General features: G+C 35.6%; 1 pseudogene; it reads left to right on the forward strand.

Annotated features, from left to right (window-relative positions):
- The first annotated feature begins 556 nt into the window (after positions 1-556).
- LOC131760293 (centrosomal protein of 57 kDa-like) overlaps positions 557-17,257 on the forward strand; it is a 31,306-nt pseudogene continuing 14,605 nt past the window's right edge.

Below are 17,257 nucleotides of genomic sequence, written 5' to 3' on the forward strand. Positions count from 1 at the left end.
ACCTGAGGAGCTTCTTGGACTCCTGCCTTTCGTTCCAAATATTCTGTGGTGGTTTTTGCTTGTTTGTTTGGGGTTTTGGGGGTTTTTTTCTGTTTTTGTTTGTATCGGGTATGGTCTGGGCATTAGTATTTTTTAAAGCTCACCAAGTAGTACAGAAGATGCAGTGAAGGTGGGGAATCACTGATTGTCTTAGGGAAAGAATGAATTATAAATTACTAAGATGAGGTTTAATTTTATTAGGTAAAGAGTTAGAAAGAGATTGCTGCCATGCCTTCTAATTGATATTTTAAATTAATAATCGTGGTGACTTCCCTAGATATGTTTATTGAAACATCTACATACCAACTATGTGCCACACATAGTATGTAGCATTGGCATTTGAATGATGAATAATAGGTTGTCTCTTTCCTCTGCAGAGTTCACATTTCAGAGATGATTAAAGTTTAAGGAAAACTCGGTATCTATCTTGGACGCTAAGTTTTCCAGAGGCAATTTGCACTCTCCTACTCAACTAACCAAAATGTATTTCATTTTGAAATGTATGTTCAGGGATACTATGGGTAAGGAGGATAAAAATTTTAAATCTAGTGTTTGCTGTGGGAAGGTCTGTTTGTGAAAATACAACAAATATGTACAGTATTATTATATTTTAGTATGTCACTTTTTTTCCATCTTTCAGTGTTTGAATTTGCTTCTTGTTCTAGAAATATATTTCCCACTGTACACCTTCCCAATATACGAAGTTAAAAATGTCTCATTGTTCATTTCTATATAGAACACTTTTCACTCAAGGGAATTTCTAGGTAATGTGGTTATTTGAACATAAATGCAGTGGTGCATGACCTCATAGATGTGAGGGCAGTAGATGGGAGAAAAAAGCAAGAGCTCACTCACATACTTCCCTAAGGAAAAACAAAAAACTTAACATCCATCATTTCATCACCTAGAATGTTTTTTAACTCAGTAAAGCAGGCATGTTTGTATGAAAACTAAATATAAAGCTGAAAAACTATGCCAGATGTAACTCTTAAAGAGAAGATATAATGTACATGAACTTCCTTTCATACAAAATCTCATTTTTGACATAGAAAATGTATTCAGGGATGTGTGTGCATATGTACTTAGGTGTTTATATTTTACATATATATTAGGCATTTGGTAGAATAAAGTCATTTTGCATCTTTATGGTACTGGATTTATTTAATAAAAACTTAGAAAACAAAGAGCAGTTAATGAAAACCTAGCTATTAGTGATAGACATTACCAGTCTGAAGTAGCTTTGGCAAAGAATATTTTTGGTTTAGAAACATGCTAGGGAGGATTGAACAACCAAGAACAGAAAGGCAGATATACAGGTGGACTTCAAGAACATTAGAAACCAGGGACTCAAACATGACCAACACTTTCTCCCTGTCTATTTTTTAAATTCTTCTTCTGGCTAGCTTCATTCTCTCTAGCCACAGAAGAGCTTTTCCACATATCAGGAAACATGGCTACTAAAAGCTTGAGTTTTAAGTTGAACTAATTCTGGCTTCAGCTTTTGGGGCCAGAGTCCAAAAATCCCAAGAAGAAAGCCATTGTCTGGGCTTCAGTTGGGTATCGCTGTGGGTCAGTCAGCTGTGGCCATATTTGTGAGAGGGTACTAAAGGAACACATCAGTTGTATTTATAGCCATGTTGAGGTAAGAGGAAATTACCAGGAAAAGACATGTATAAGCCAGACAAACAGTTCCCAAGATGTATGCTATACTTCATCCAGTAAAATATAATAATAAAGAAAAATCAAGGAAACAAAATTAGGAATCGTAGAATATAGTGAAAAAAAATAGGGTGACATTTATCAGATGTGATGACATTGATTATGTTAAAAAGAAAAAAGAAAAACTCAAGAGTCAGTATATGCTTTTTAAGCCAAGCAGAATGACACAGATTAAAAGTAAAAAATCTGGCAAAGGCATGTTAGGAACATAACAAATAAAAAGGATGACGGGCAAGAAATTTGGCCTTAAAGAAGACATAGTGTAGGAGCTGAGGGAAATGTGCGATCAAGGGAAGGTTTTTGTTTATCTTTTACAGGTAGCAATAGCTACCTTTCCTTCATTCCTATATCCAATACATTAGCAAGCCCATTTAGGTCTTTGTCTAAAATATATCACAAACCTGTCCATCTCTCACCTACTACCCAGATGACTCCCTGGTTCGGGCCATTATTATCCTCACTTGGATTCATTCAGTAGCCTCCTAACTGGTTTCTCTGCTTCCATTCTTATTTTGTTCCTGTCATTTCCAAACCACACAGCAGGGGAAGTAAATCAAACATGGCACCTGGAATACAACCCAAACTCTTGGTCTTGCCCTGTAAGACTGGGTATGATCAGGACCGTCTCCTACCTCATCTCATCCCATTTACACCCCCCAGCTGGAGTGGTCCCCCAGCTCCACACCCTTGATCCTGGTTTTTGTTGTTTTTGTTCTTGCCTTGCTCACTGTTCCCAGAGCTTAGCAAGCTTCCTCCTAAATCTCTGAGTAGCTGACTCCTTTTCATTATTCATGACTCTGCTCAAATGTCACCGCATCCAAGAAGTCTTCCCTGACCTTCTTAACCCGCTCCGTCCCCATCCTCACTCCCTGTTTTATCTTCTTTTTGGCTCTTATCAGCTGAAATGAAGTTGTTCATTTATTTATTTATTGTTGATTACTTACATCTTCCCATTAAAAGTAAAGTCTGGGGAAAACTGGGTGAAGTTTATAGGATTATTATGTATGATCGTTTGTGTGTATTGCGTATTATGTATTACCATGGATTTTTTTAAATAAAAAGAGTGTGAGTTTATATCTCCCCCCCAAAAAAATAAAAATAAAAAATAAAATAAAAAGGATGATGGCAATATTACTGTCAAAGACAGAATAATTGTCATAGACAAATATCAGCAGTTTCATGTGATAATAAATAACATAACCCAGCTTTAAATTAAGAAAGGGAAATACCTAGGTGCCAGAAATAAAATGAATTTAAGGCCAAAAGCCTCAGGGACACTATTAGGAGTCTTGGTATTAGATATAAGCCTTAGGAATTGGGGTACAATAGGGGAGAAGTTGGGATTTTAAATCTAGGTAGCGACTGGAGACAGAAGCTTTAGGCCCAGGTGAAGTGGCTTCTGGAATAATGCTTCCTTTGCAAATCTACTTTGGAGAAAAGGAACTGGAATCGCTCAGCCACCTGGCCTGGGAAAGAAGTCATGGTAGAAAAGTCACCTGAGGTAAATCATCCTAGGCCTGTTCTGTGTGCTCTGTGAGGAGAATACTTGAAGACTTGACTAACTGGAGCTGTGCAGTGTTCCTCAGTGGGAACTCTTAATATTGTGAATATCACTTAAAGAATGATGTGTGAGAGCTGCATTTTTTCTTTTAATAGAAGGCTTCACTCATATAAAGGATGGCCTCACCATGTCAACTAATAATAGATTATAGAGCTATAAAAATAGGAAGTGTGGTTTGAGCCGGTTCAGAACTAGACATTAGTGGAACAGAAAGTTCCTAGACAAGTATGTATAAGGGTGGAACTCTATAGACTGACATGGAGAAATACTCATATTTGAATAAGTGTGATATCAACTAGCAAAGGGATAATTTCACTAACTTATAAAAGCATAGAAAAATCCAAAAGGATTTCAACAAAATGTTTATAATTATTATACTGAGATGATAGGATTGTGGGTAGCTTGGTTTTCCTTTTCATTTCTGTTTTTTCCTAAATCCTGCTTAATGTGCATTTATTCAGATTTTTTGCAAAAGAAAACGGTTCAACATTACATACTTAAACTTACAGATTGCAGTACTTGGAAGGAAATTCACATAATCTTAAATACTTTCATTATCGAGCAAGAAAAGAATGAAAATAATTGCAGTTAACACTGCTGTATGATATATAGGAAAGTTGTCAAGACAGTAGATCCTAAGAGCTCTCATCACAAGGAGAAATTTCTTTTTATTTGTATTATATGAATATGAGATTTAAAAGTTAACTAAACCTACTGTGTTAATTTCACAATACATATAAACCAACCCATCATGCTGGACACCTTAAACTTATACATGGATGTATGTCAAGTATTTGTCAGCGAAACTGGGAAAAAAAAAAAAAACCTAAGCATTAATTCAAATTTGTTAAAGAACCAGTAGAGCTAAGAAAAGTGGGAGAAAGAAGTAATGTTTGGCTTTGTTTTGTTTTGAAATAAAAATGCTGAAGATTCCAAGGAACTTCTGAGAAAGATTCTAAAGAAATGCTAAGATTGTAAGGAAAGAACATAAATCAGTTATTCACAAAGTTAGAAATAAGGAGAATATGATAGATGACTGTAGGACTATTAAGTTCAGTTCTCTATTAATAAATTTGGGTGTCCTAATAAAATATTTCTAAACATAGAAACGAGGGGGAGGGGGTTGACTAGAAACAAATGTTTAAAACTGTCAAAGTCTCGGTAAGGTTCTAGCCCCAAGTAGTTTTAGGGAATATGTTTTGAGAAATGTTTAAATAAACCATCTCCATAATATATTAGCCATTTCAGAATGCAGTGAAGGAAAGCATATACTTTTGGGGTCTTTTCGTTACTCCAGCATATCCCTGCGATATCTTAGTGGCCGATGTATCAAACAACAATAGAGTGTTCCAGCCAATTGCAATAATAACTGTAAATACAAAACTAAAATACTAGCAAAATCATTTACTGTTAGGTACAGTTTAATGAAGGAATGCAAGAACTGTTTGCTATTACAAAGTTTAATAAATACTCAGTGGTTCAAAACAGGCAAAAAAACTCAAATGGCATGTATTAATTTTCTCTTTTTCTATTATATTTTTTATCTGATTATTCCAGGTATATCAAAGAATTATTGTTCCTTTAAATACTAGTCTTATGTCTGGGCTCTTTTCCTATTCTCATAGTCTTCTCAGTTGGTTTTTTCCGGTTTCTGAGTGTGTGTATTCGTTTCATATCTGTGTTCTTTCTAATTAGATTGTAGTCTCATTGCATACCAGCAAGAATAAGCTGGCTGTATTATAAAATGTATCATTCTCCTGTTTGGGGCCTGTCACATCCTAGGCACTGAAAAACTTGGTGGATTAATGAATTATGTTAATACATGGGAATGCGTGCCTTGTTTTGAGTGAGAAAGCTCGATTTTTAAAAGATGGTCGTTCTTCCTACTTATTGTATAGTTTACATGAAGTTTTATTTAAATTATTGTTTAGGCGAAATGATTCTGAATATTTAATTGGTAAGAATAACTTGGAAATGTTTTAAAGATTTATATACTGTAGGAGACTGGCAGAACTGATGTTTATATTATAAAGTTTTAGTAATGAAAATACTGGCATAATATTAATGAAACCAGAGTAAAAGAAAGTCCTGAAACTGTCTTGGGTATGTGTAAGTAATAATTATATCTGTATGTATTAGATATATGTGTGAACTTGGTATATGATAAAGTTGCCATTTAAAGTACTTCCTTCCATACAAAAATGTTTGTACTGACTTTTATTTGACTTAAAGAATTAAATGTAAAAGTGTATGAAACTACAATAAAGGAAAATACAAAGTTTATCTAATCTTGAGGTTACAGAAGAACTTCTTAACAAAGAACTTGATGGGAAAGATTGTTAGTTCTAGCTATGAAAAATCAAAACATCTTTGTATCAAAACTAGAATTAAAGACAATAAAATGGAACAGGGAGACTAATGAAAATTGGGCACAGGAATTCATAAAAGACGGCCAACAATATATAATAAAATATTTAAACTTTTAATAGAAATGCAAAATAAACTCACCAGAGTAGCATGGGTTTCTTAATCAGAATGGTAGAGATATTGTCTATATTGGCAAAGACATGTACTTCTGATGAAAGTATAAATTGATGAAACCCTTTTTGAAGGTACTTGGCTCAGGAGTCTTTAAAATATGAATGTTCTGGGACTTCCTGGTAGTCCAGTGGTTAAGACTCTGCTCTCTCAATGCAGGGGGCCCGGGTTCAATCGCTGGTCAGGGAACTAGATCCCGCATGCCACAACTAAGAGCCCGCATGCCACAAGTAAAGATCCTGCATGCCGCAACGAAGATCCCGTGTGCCACAGCTAAGACCAGCTGTGGCCAAATAAATAAATATGTTTAAAATAAAAATAAATAAATAAATAAATAAAATATGAATATTCTTTGATCCAGTAACTTAGTTTTTCAATTTCTAGTTGGTCACAAGGAAATAATCTTTTAAGTCTATCTGATTGCATGAGGGAATGCTCACAGTTCCATAATGCTAAGTGAAAACACTTAGATCAATTTTGATCTCAATTTATGTTATACATATAGGAAAAGACTGAAAGAAATGACCAAAATTGATAGTCATGATCCCTTAGGATTATCGGTTCTTGTCTTTGTTGTATTTTCCTGTGCTTTCTGCAGTGAGTATGTATTATTTTATAATCAAAAGCTTTTTGAGGGGCAGAGTGCTTAGGTTATTTTTGGAGATTGAAAAGAAATAGGCCTTTATGTGCTTGACTATTTTTAGCTCTATAATTGGATTCTGCATGTGATCCTGTTAGTAAAACAGAAAAGATATATAGTTAATAATGTGCCTTGGGACAGTTTATGTATTTTTTTGTGATTAGCTAAATATTTTTACCATTTTATAAAATCTTTGAAATGTTTTTAGCATGGCATTCTGCTTTTTACTTGAGTACCTAGCACATTTCATAAACTCAAAAGATGTCTTTAAATGGAGTTTTTTAAACAGTTACCATGTGATGATAATTCCCAAAGAGTGATCCTCCATCAATTTTATTTTTTATTTAAATGAGTTTATTCTTTTTCAGTGAACTTTTTCCGTATGTATTATAGTATCCATGTTTGTATTTGGCAGCTATATTTTCTGCTCTGAAGAATCTTCAAGAGGGCTTCCCTGGTGGCGCAGTGGTTGAGAGTCCGCCTGCTAATGCAGGCGACACAGGTTCGTTCCCTGGTCCAGGAAGATCCCACATGCCGCGGAGCGGCTAAGCCCGTGAGCCATGGCCTCTGAGCCTGCGCGTCAGAGGCCCGCATACCGCAAAAAAAAAAAAAGAATCTTCAAGATAAAATTCGACATTTAGAACTTGAAAGGATTCAGGCAGAAGAAAGTGTAAAAACCTTGTCTAAAGGAACAATTGAATATAAGAAAGTCCTGGATGAACAGTTACCAGAAAGGGAGAATTCAAAGAATGAGGAATCAAAGCACAATCAAGGTTTGTTTAATTATGAAAGAAATGAAACACTATCAAAATAAGTATTATAAAATCACTCTAAAAGAAATTCCACATGAGTGTTTTCTAGTGCTTAGTGTCTTTGAGCACTACAGAATTACATTTATATTTGGGAGCATTTTGTGGAACAAGTGCTGATGTCCTGTATTATATTTACTGTCTGAATTCAAGGCAGATTAGACTAACATACAGAAAGAGAATGACTTAGGTCATCTGAAAAGGCTAGAGCTACTGGAAAATGTTTATTATATATACTGTCGATTCATGTTAAGCAGCTTGTTAAAAATAAAACTTCTGCGAGTGAGCTAATTTCTGCTTTTCTTCTGTATTCTTTTTAGAGCTGACATCTTAGCTGTTAGCTGCAGAAAATAAATGTGATCTTTTAGAAAAACAATTGGAATACATGCGTAACATAATAAAGCATGCAGAACTGGAGAGGACATCTGTATTAGAGAAACAGGTATGTTACTTCATAGAGTCACTCTCAAGAAAAGTTAGTTATAGAGAAAATTAAGTTGATATAAAGACCTTTTTTCTCAGTGAGGACTGATGGTGCTGTTACAAATAATCAATTCTCTGTCCATCTTAAAAGGTAATAGTAACAGTAGTTCATTTTGAAAAAATGCTAGTGGAAGCTTTGAGAAAAACGTGGTTTGTTTTTTCAGTGAAGCTAAAAAGAGGAGTTTCCTTTTTGGATGACCCTCACACACACTGCCATATCCTGTACACACAGCTTTGACAGCTTCTGCTTTGGAACAGTACAACAGCACAGGACTGAAGTTACTTGGGATCAGTTATGGTGTCTGAAGATTTGATTGGTCTTCATTGTTATTGCTGTATTTGGTAGAGTTTTACTTAAATGGGGAAAATACTATACATTTAATAGTGTTTTCTTTCCAAGTCATGTTAACTTCTTTGTACACTATGAAAAGTATAAATAAGCATATTATGTACCTCTCTGCCTCTTGAATTTTGTTTAAAGACTCAACTCAGGTAGCACATTTCAAGGTTCTTTATACTTTGAAAAACTTTTTTACAGTTGTTATTTTACCAAAAATATTTTGCTCTGTCACACCAGAGGTATTTTAATTGAGGTAACCTATGCATTTATGAGAGGACATCTGCAACATCAGTCTCGAATATATATTTTAAAAACATACCTCCTTTTCCTGTTATGAATATAGAATTTGAATTCATCATGAATACCACAGTTTCTGGCATCTTCACTTTATTATGCAAAAGTTGAATGTTTATATGCTTAATATTTTGCTGGGTACTCTGCAGTGTGAAAGAAATTAAATGCTTTCCACCTCAGTCAGCTTTCAGTCATAGTTGGAGATATCAAAGAAATATTTGATTGCACAGCAATATTTAAGAGGATGTTTCAGCAATTTTCATTTGTATTATAGGTCTCTTTACTATGCCATTGAGTTTATCTGTGACCATATTTTTTTGTTTCCAGTTGGGTCCTCTGCAGTCCACCTATTTTTGTTGTTATTTTAATGTACCATTACTTTGCTTTTTATTCCTTCATTTTATCTCTTTGAACACTATAAAAATTCCCAGTCTTTTTAAAATCATTTTTTTCTTATGAGAACTGTATACGTATATATATATATTTTTTATGATGAACTCTTATTCTTTGGAGGTATCTTGGGAATTTCATACTTCTAAGTTGTGTAGGCAGCCTTATGAAATGGTGGTGGATTTGCCTTTGCTGGGGCTTGATGGGTTTCCCTGGTTCTGGTCTGCATTTATGATAGTTTGTTGGCTTTGGGCTCTTGCACCGTGCAGATGGTATATTGCCTGAGATTTATGTCATGTTCCTTGTGTATCTTATACACCAAGGCTATAGTCTTGCCTCATGTAATATTTGGCTTCAGTATTACTTGCTTTTGATTTATCCTTTTTGCATCTGAAGTGTTCCCTTTCTTCAAACTTGCTATGCAATTATTATTATTTCTGTGTTTTCTCTGACACTTTTATGTGATGGATGGGGTTGGGTGAGGGATGGTGAGTTAAATCTGCCACATGATTGGAAATGGCAAAACATTATGTACAGTAAGTAATACGCAGTTCTCTTCATCGGCATATTTCTGTTCTCGGGTTAGAAAGCATCTATACCACAACAGTGAGATGTCTTGACTAATATTGATATAGCTGTTAGACATACATATATATATATGTGTGTGTGTGTGTGTGTGTGTGTCTTTGAATTAAGCCCTGTTTTCATCAGTAAAGTTTGAGTAGCCCATTTTATAAGAGTCGTTCCAATAATGGAAGTGAAGTGTGATTTGTGCCAATATTTAACTTAATGTATTATTTCAAGGGCAGTAACTATCCACTAAGGTGGGTAGGAGGAAATTAGTAGTTCACACAAATTCCTGAGAAATCTATTGGTTTGTATTACTTTGTCATATTCAAATTTCTGTTAGTATGATACCTATTGCTACAGACTTGTATATGAAGATACACTGTTTACAAGTTCGCATGCTTAATGTTTTGCTTTTTACCAGTAGACCTCAGTTTAGCATACTTCCACTTCTTATCCTACTTTACTGGTTTATCCTGTGGCTGTCAGTCCTTAAATCTGATAGGTGGCAGTCTTTTCAAATCCTTGACCCTAAGCCTGAAAACAAAAAAAATGATGGATGTTATGCCTAGAATTCAGAGGAAGTGTAAATGTTACATACCCAAACCGTGATTATTGCCCTAATTAAGAGATTAACTAAGTAAGAGAACCAGACTAATTACAACTATTTGTGTGTAGCCTATATGTCTAGTAAATACCTTCATTCAGAGCGTATTAACAAGTCTTAGTATAGAGAACCAAATGTTATAATAGTATATAGTAAGAACAAGATTTCACTTGTATTTGTTAATTTTCCTCTGGTTTCATCTTAATATTGTTTTCCTGGAATTCCTCTGTAGTACCTAAATCGTTGTATGAAAAGCTAAACAACATCCCTAGGACTTATTTTACTTGTAACTGGACGTTTGTACTTTAAAATTTTTATTTTCTATTGCAATGTGGTTGATTGACAATGTTGTGTTAGTTTCAGGTATACAGCAGAGTGATTCAGTTATACATATACATGTATCTATTCTTTTTCAAATTATTTTCCCATTTAGGTTCTTATAGAATATTCAGCAGAGTTTCGTATGCTATACAGTAGGTCCTTGTTGGTGATCTATTTTAAGTATAGAAGTGTGTACATGTCAGTCCCAAACTCCCAATTTATCCGTTCCCCCCATCTTTCCCCTTTGGTGACCATAAGTTTGTTTTCTAAGTCTGTGAGTCTGAAGAAACTCAGTATTTTTTTGATTTTTCAAAGGACTGATTTGTAAAAGTCAGTTTTACAATTGTCTAGGTCATAGCCTACCTTTTCTCAAGTAAAGCTGGTTAGTCTCATTTTTGGTTATTGGGTTTTTTGCCTGGTTACGTTTCAAGGTTTTATATGGTGAAGCAATCTCAGATTCCTTTTAATTTTTTCAGGGAATTTAGATTACTTTTGATTAAGACCTGTAGATCAGATACTTAGGATAGAAGCATCATGAATGAAAAGCTATTCATAGGAACACCTTTCTAAAAGTATTATTTTCACTTGTCCAACAAGTATTTATAGCCACTGTACTAGGCAAGTGGAGACCACAAAAATCAGAGACTACTGTGATTGTGATTTATAGTCTTGTAATATAATAACATATATGTAAGTATAAAATAGTACACTAAAAATATAATATAAGAACTCTGAATAATCAAAAAAAAAAAAAGAAAAAAAAGAAAACCCAGACAAGTAACATACAACATAGTTCTCTCAGTGTTAGTTTTTCAGTTTTTTGTCAAATTATTATGCTGTATTTAATATTGTTTCCCAGGTTTCCCTAGAAAGAGAATGACAACGTGATCAAACGCATGTTCAAAACCAACTTGAAAAATTGGATCTTCTTGAACAGGAGTATAACAAGCTTACCAGGATGCAGGCCCTTGCAGAAGTCAGTGAAAATCTTCTTTACTCATCAATGCATAATATTGGTTCTTATGTAAAACTGGTTATTTTATAGGAAAAAAAGTGACCTTGTAGCAAAGAAACATATAGGAATTTTTTTAAAGGAAGAAATGTAAATTTGGAGAGAAAGTTCACATTTTACCATCTTAGTGTACATAAAGAAGGAGTTCTTTTTGAAAATGTTGAAAGATGAAGTGTTTTTGAGTATCCTTAAGGCTTGTATCACTTTGTTTTTGTTGTCTGAACTAATTTTAGTTTTTTGTTTGTTTGTTTTTCTAAAATTTTTATTTATTTTTGGCTGCATTGGGTCTTTGTTGCTGTGTGCGGGCTTTCTCTAGTTGTGGTGAGCGGGGGCTACTGTTCGCTGCAGTGTGCGCACTTCTCATTGCGGTGTCTTCCCTTGTTGCAGAGCATGTGTGCTAGGCCCGCGGGCTTCAGTAGCTGCAGCACGCAGACTCAGTAGTTGCAGCACATGGGCCCTAGAGCACATGGCCTTCAGTAGTTGTGGCTCGCAGGCTCTAGAGCTCAGGCTCAGCAGTTGTGACGCATGGGCCTAGTTCCTCCGCAGCATGTGGGATCTTCCCAGACCAGGGATCAAACCCGTGTCCCCTGCCTTGGCAGGTGTATTCCCAACCACTGTGCCACCAGGGAAGTCCTAATTTTAGTCTTAATTGATTCATTTGGAAAGTATTTAATACCACTGAGACTATAAAGCTTCAGATTCAGCTTCCATGTAGCCCAGGGGTCCCTAACTGATTAGGAACTGGGCCACATAGCAGGTGAGTGGTGGGTGAGTGAGCGAAGCATCATGTGCTGCTCCCCATCGCTCATGTTACTGCCTGAACCATCCCTCCCACCTCATGCATAGAAAGATTGTCTTCCGTGAGAAACCGGTCCCTGGTGGCAAAATGGTTGGGGACCGCTGATGTAGCCTATATGGCTTCATACACAGGCTGTGTTCTTTGGCCGTGAATTTTACCCATAATTCTGTGGAATTGCAAAGGAGAGTCATGGATAAAAATTTTACAAATAGACACTGACACTCTTTTCAATATTATCACTTTTAATATTTTTATCACTAGGAAAAAAGGCAAGAGTTAGAAGCAAAACTCCATCAAGAAGAACAGGAAAGGAAACGGATGCAAGCTAAGGCAGCCCAGGTAAGTTGAAATGTGAGCAGGTAGGCTTCTCACATTTCATGCTACTCTTTATATATAAATAGATGTAGATGTGCGCTGCTTTGATTATTTATCATTTGGAATGGTCCAATATATAAATTTGCAGACTTAGCTTAATATGGAAAACTATAAACATACTTTTATAGACAGAAAGTGAAAGCTGAGCAATTCTTTAGGGTTTTTAAAATTGTGGAATTTCGATCAGCTTTATTATTTTTTTTAATCAATAGACTAAAAACTATCAGCGACTGTATACATAATATAATACGTAATCATCTAAAACTTTTCACATTAGTCACTATTGGAAATGTTTGAAAGCCTCATTCAGTATCCTGCTTGTAAGTGCTTCCCTTTTTTGGTGGCCTCAAGACACCAGGACAGTAGCTGAGGTAGTGGGCTGCCCAACAGGTGGTGACCCATACTAATTTACAAAAGCCACCATATAAGGAAAATGAGCTCTGCTCATTCCTAGCCTTGAATTTGTATCCCGTGCAGTGGCCACCAGGTAGAATAGGTGAGGCAGTGTGAATTCACAGAATCATTGAGTTTATAGATACCAACTAGAACTGCATTTCTAGAAGATATAGCAACATTTCTATTTGCAGCAAATCTTACAGGCTAAATAAAATACTTGTGTTTATAACTGAAGACTCTCCCCATGTGAGCTTATTAATTCAAATACCTCTCATTTATTGTCCCTCCCCTTCCAAAGTCTTTTAAGTTTTATAACATTTACATGTATCTTTTCTCATAATATGAACACAAGAAGCAGGTTCTGATTCCAAAACAATTCGGAGAGGAGGCTCTGCAGTTCAGGTTGTGGCCAGATGCTAATGGTGTCCTGAGCTCACTTCATAAATGTGCTCGCAGGACAATAAACATCTATTATCTCATCTTTGTTACCTTGTCTATTTTTTCCAGTGCTTCCCAGAATTCATTGACTTAACATATTCTCTTTCTATTAAACCCAATATATTTTCTTTCTCAAATATTTACCTTCTGATCAATTTGTATGTATTTTTTGCGTCTCTGTGTTTTTGGAGTTATATAGTTATGTGGCTTTATTTTTGACCACCAACAAATTTTGAAATTACTTGATTTCTCTCCCCATTCCACTTTTTAGGGTAGGCAGGCCACTTTACGTGCCTCTGTTTCCTCACTCATAACATGCAAACTTTAAAGTTATGCTTTATATACATTGTGGTGGTGAGTTCTATTGTACATAAAATACAGAATTAACAAGTTCATTATTTTATGAATTTAAAAAATTATGTTGTGGTAGTTTTGTTTTGTATTTAGCAGGCAAACAGATGGGACCAAATCAGTTATTAATGATAATATATCAGTAAAGGTTTTAAGTTCTGATAGTGAACACTGCTGTGGTAGAACAGGAGCCGGGGTTGATACGTGGTTCCAAGTCTAACCATAATTTGTGTACTCCTGGGCACTTATAAACATGTGGTCCTTCTTATAAACTTAAACTCCTCCTTATAAACTTATAAACACTTATAAACCATGTGGTCCTTCAAACTTGGATGAATAAATCTCTTTCATTCTCAGTTTCTTCATTGGGAAAATGGGGATAAGTATTATCTAGTTCTAAATTTTCACCGACAGTGAGATTATATATATGAAAGTGTTAGAACTACATAGCACTGCACAAATATTAGTTATTATTCAGTATCGCATTATCTTTTGCACTTAAAAGTTTGTGTATATACATATGCCCGTGTGCGTGTGCGCGCGCACGCGCACACACACACACACACACACACACACACACACAGTTTCTCTACTGAGACTGTAACTGTTGTTTTGTCAGGAGCTATTTTTTCTTTCCTAGCCTTTCCTAGGCTAGGATATGTGTTGACGAGTATTATTAGGAGCTCCAGACCATAATGCCAATAGAGATAAAACAAGCAGTAGCCCAGCAGTAAGCTGAAGTTTCAGATTAGTCCTATATATAGCCAGCTTTTATCATCATGTGAGTAAAATTGCTCTTCTTTCTTTTCCATGCAGAGAGGTTCTAGGAACTATTTTTGCTGCACAACCACATTATAGATTATGCTTGGGTGATATGCCTCTTGTAGCTGGAAAGGTGAGTTGGTCGAACTCTGGCTTTTTTGTACAACTTAGATCTTTGAATTAAATCCACTCATCTGCCTGTATCCCTATAAACAGTGGAAATATTTTTCTGCTTTTTTACCAGTTGGATCATAGTGATGTGAGAATGAGATGAAGGAAAGTTTTATGGGACTGGGGGAGCAGGGAGGAGACTGGGGGGACACTTTAAAGCAGGTAGAGTATATGCAGAAGGGAAGTTATGAGCAAAAGCAGAGACTCTGGTTTGCAGAAGGTGTGGTTGCAGATAGGAAATAGTTTATTTGTAGCACTGGATTTTTAGTATCAGCCCTGTTGATTTGTATTTAGATAGAGATAGATATTTAATTATAAAGAAGTCACATCCTCTTTGTCCTCACATGCTTATTACTTATATATAGGATTCATCCTCCAAGAAGCAGTCATACATAGACTTGAATCTTAAGTTCCTTTAGTGCTTAAAAATGTGGAGATGATAATTTAATCAAATATCAGCAAGTACTGGGTGATTTCTAAGGAGTGCTTAACACTTTGTTAGTTTATACCACTTTCTCATTAATGTTTGTGTTGCTGGTTGTTTCATGTATAGATGCCTTGAGTATCCAACTAGATTGTGAATTTGAGAAGCTTGAGGAGTAAATTTTAATTTTAGGTATTTATTAGTTTATTTTAACCCCACAGTAAATCCTCACTGAAAGCTTAGGGAATTAAGTATTTCCTAGCTTTTCCACTTGCCCTTTGTAGATGCGTGCGGCCAAATCACTTTTAAAAAGTTTTGTCGTTGGCTCTCCTTTACCCTAAATTTAACCTCTTCTTAGATTGCAGACCATCTTTTGACCTACCAAGGTCAAAAAGTTCATCTTTGAACCTTTATTCCTACCCAAGGTTCTTCTACTTTGCCATAGAATCTTTGAGTTGGGCTGGAAACAGGTTCTCAAAGGATGACCAGCTGCATCAGAATCATTGACTATGCATCTGAAAAAGCAGGTTACGAAGCCCCACCACAGTTCTCCCAAATCAGAATTTTCTGGGTGTGGGACCTAGAAAGCATAGTCAGTTGTTCCTGAGTCTCAATCTAATGTTCATTTAGATTTGGGACCCACTTAGTACAGTTCCCTGTCCAATGTTTGCATTATATAAACATCCAGAATAATGGTCATGTACTCTGTCCAAATACATCTGATGAGACCTCATTATACCCTCAAACAGCCCTTCCCAGTTCTAGACAGCTTTATTTGAAAGTTCTTAAGTGAGATGAAATCTGTCACTATAAATTCTACTCATTGGTACTTTTTTCTGCTCTCAGGGATCCACATAGACCAAATGAACCCATAGCTTTAGGAAAATTTTAAAACGTTCGAAGATAGCTGTATCTTTTTTTTAACCTTGTATTGATAATAGATTAGGTCAAGAAGACTAATTGAGGAACCAGTATACTGGTAAAACTAAACTGCATTTTTAACATTGCTTCTGTTTATTGGGCAAAGGAAATTTTGTTTCAAGTATAAAAGTGAGTGAAAACATAAGGAGTATGTAGTTTAAACATAAATGTTTAAAGTTCCATGTTGAAACTCAAGATGACCTGGTAGATAGCTGAGATTGTGAGTTCCAGGACAGCTGAGACCATGTTTTATACACTCTGTGTCTCCAGCAATTAGCCCTGAGCCTAGCCCACAGTGGGGAGGAAGGCACTCAGTGTTTGCTGAATGAATAAATAAGTGTCTCCTCTATGCACATCAATATTTGGAAAAGAAGAGTCCATCTACTGCATTAAATGGTCCTCCTTCACCCACTGAACAGACTTGTCTTCAACATTACTGCCATAGACTGAGTGTTTGTCTCCCTCCAAAGTTCATGCGTTGAAACTTAAGTGATGGTATTTGGAAGTGGAGTTTTGGGGAGGTGATTAGGTCATGAGAGGAGAGCCCTCCTGAAAGGGATTAGTGCCTCTAGAAAGAGACCACAGAGAGCTTGCTTGCCCCTTCTGCCATGTGCGTATACAGCAGAAAGACGGCCATCTATGAACCAGGAAGCTGGTTCTCACCAGACACTGACTCTGCTGGCCCCTTGATCTTTGACTTCCCGGCCTCCAGAACAGTGAGAAATACATGCTTGTTTCTAAGCCACTATGATATTTTGTTATATCATCCTGAAAGGACCATGAAAATACTAAATAATATTAACAGGGGTTAGGCAAGAGAGCCAAGCCAAGCAGTTTATCCATATCTGGAGAAGGTGGATTTTGGTCATCTTGCTTCATCAGAACCTCCATTTCCTGTTGGTATTATAAAAAGACTCAGTGCCTTGGTGATCTATGAACAGCTAGTGAAAATGAAATACTCCTGTGAGTTTTTCTAAAATGTATATTTATGAAAGCTACAGTGGTTTCCAAACTTCACCTGAATTTAATACTATCTGCTTTGAAAAAGAATTTCATTATTTCTCTTGTAAGATAGTTTTTCTGTATAAAATTTTAAATACACAAAAATAAAACAAAATACTTTTACTTACCTATCGTGCAAAGGCAATTATGGAGCTTTTCTCAGTCTTTTATTATACTTTGCGTATGTTCACACACTGTGATCATACCATGCATAAGATTTTTTTGCTACCTTTCTAATTATTCTTTCTATTATAAACATATTGATAGAACTTCGTTTTCCTTTTCTCCTGGAAGGTAA

Source organism: Kogia breviceps, chromosome 7 (genome assembly GCF_026419965.1).
Source record: "Kogia breviceps isolate mKogBre1 chromosome 7, mKogBre1 haplotype 1, whole genome shotgun sequence".
NCBI lineage: Eukaryota > Metazoa > Chordata > Mammalia > Artiodactyla > Physeteridae > Kogia > Kogia breviceps.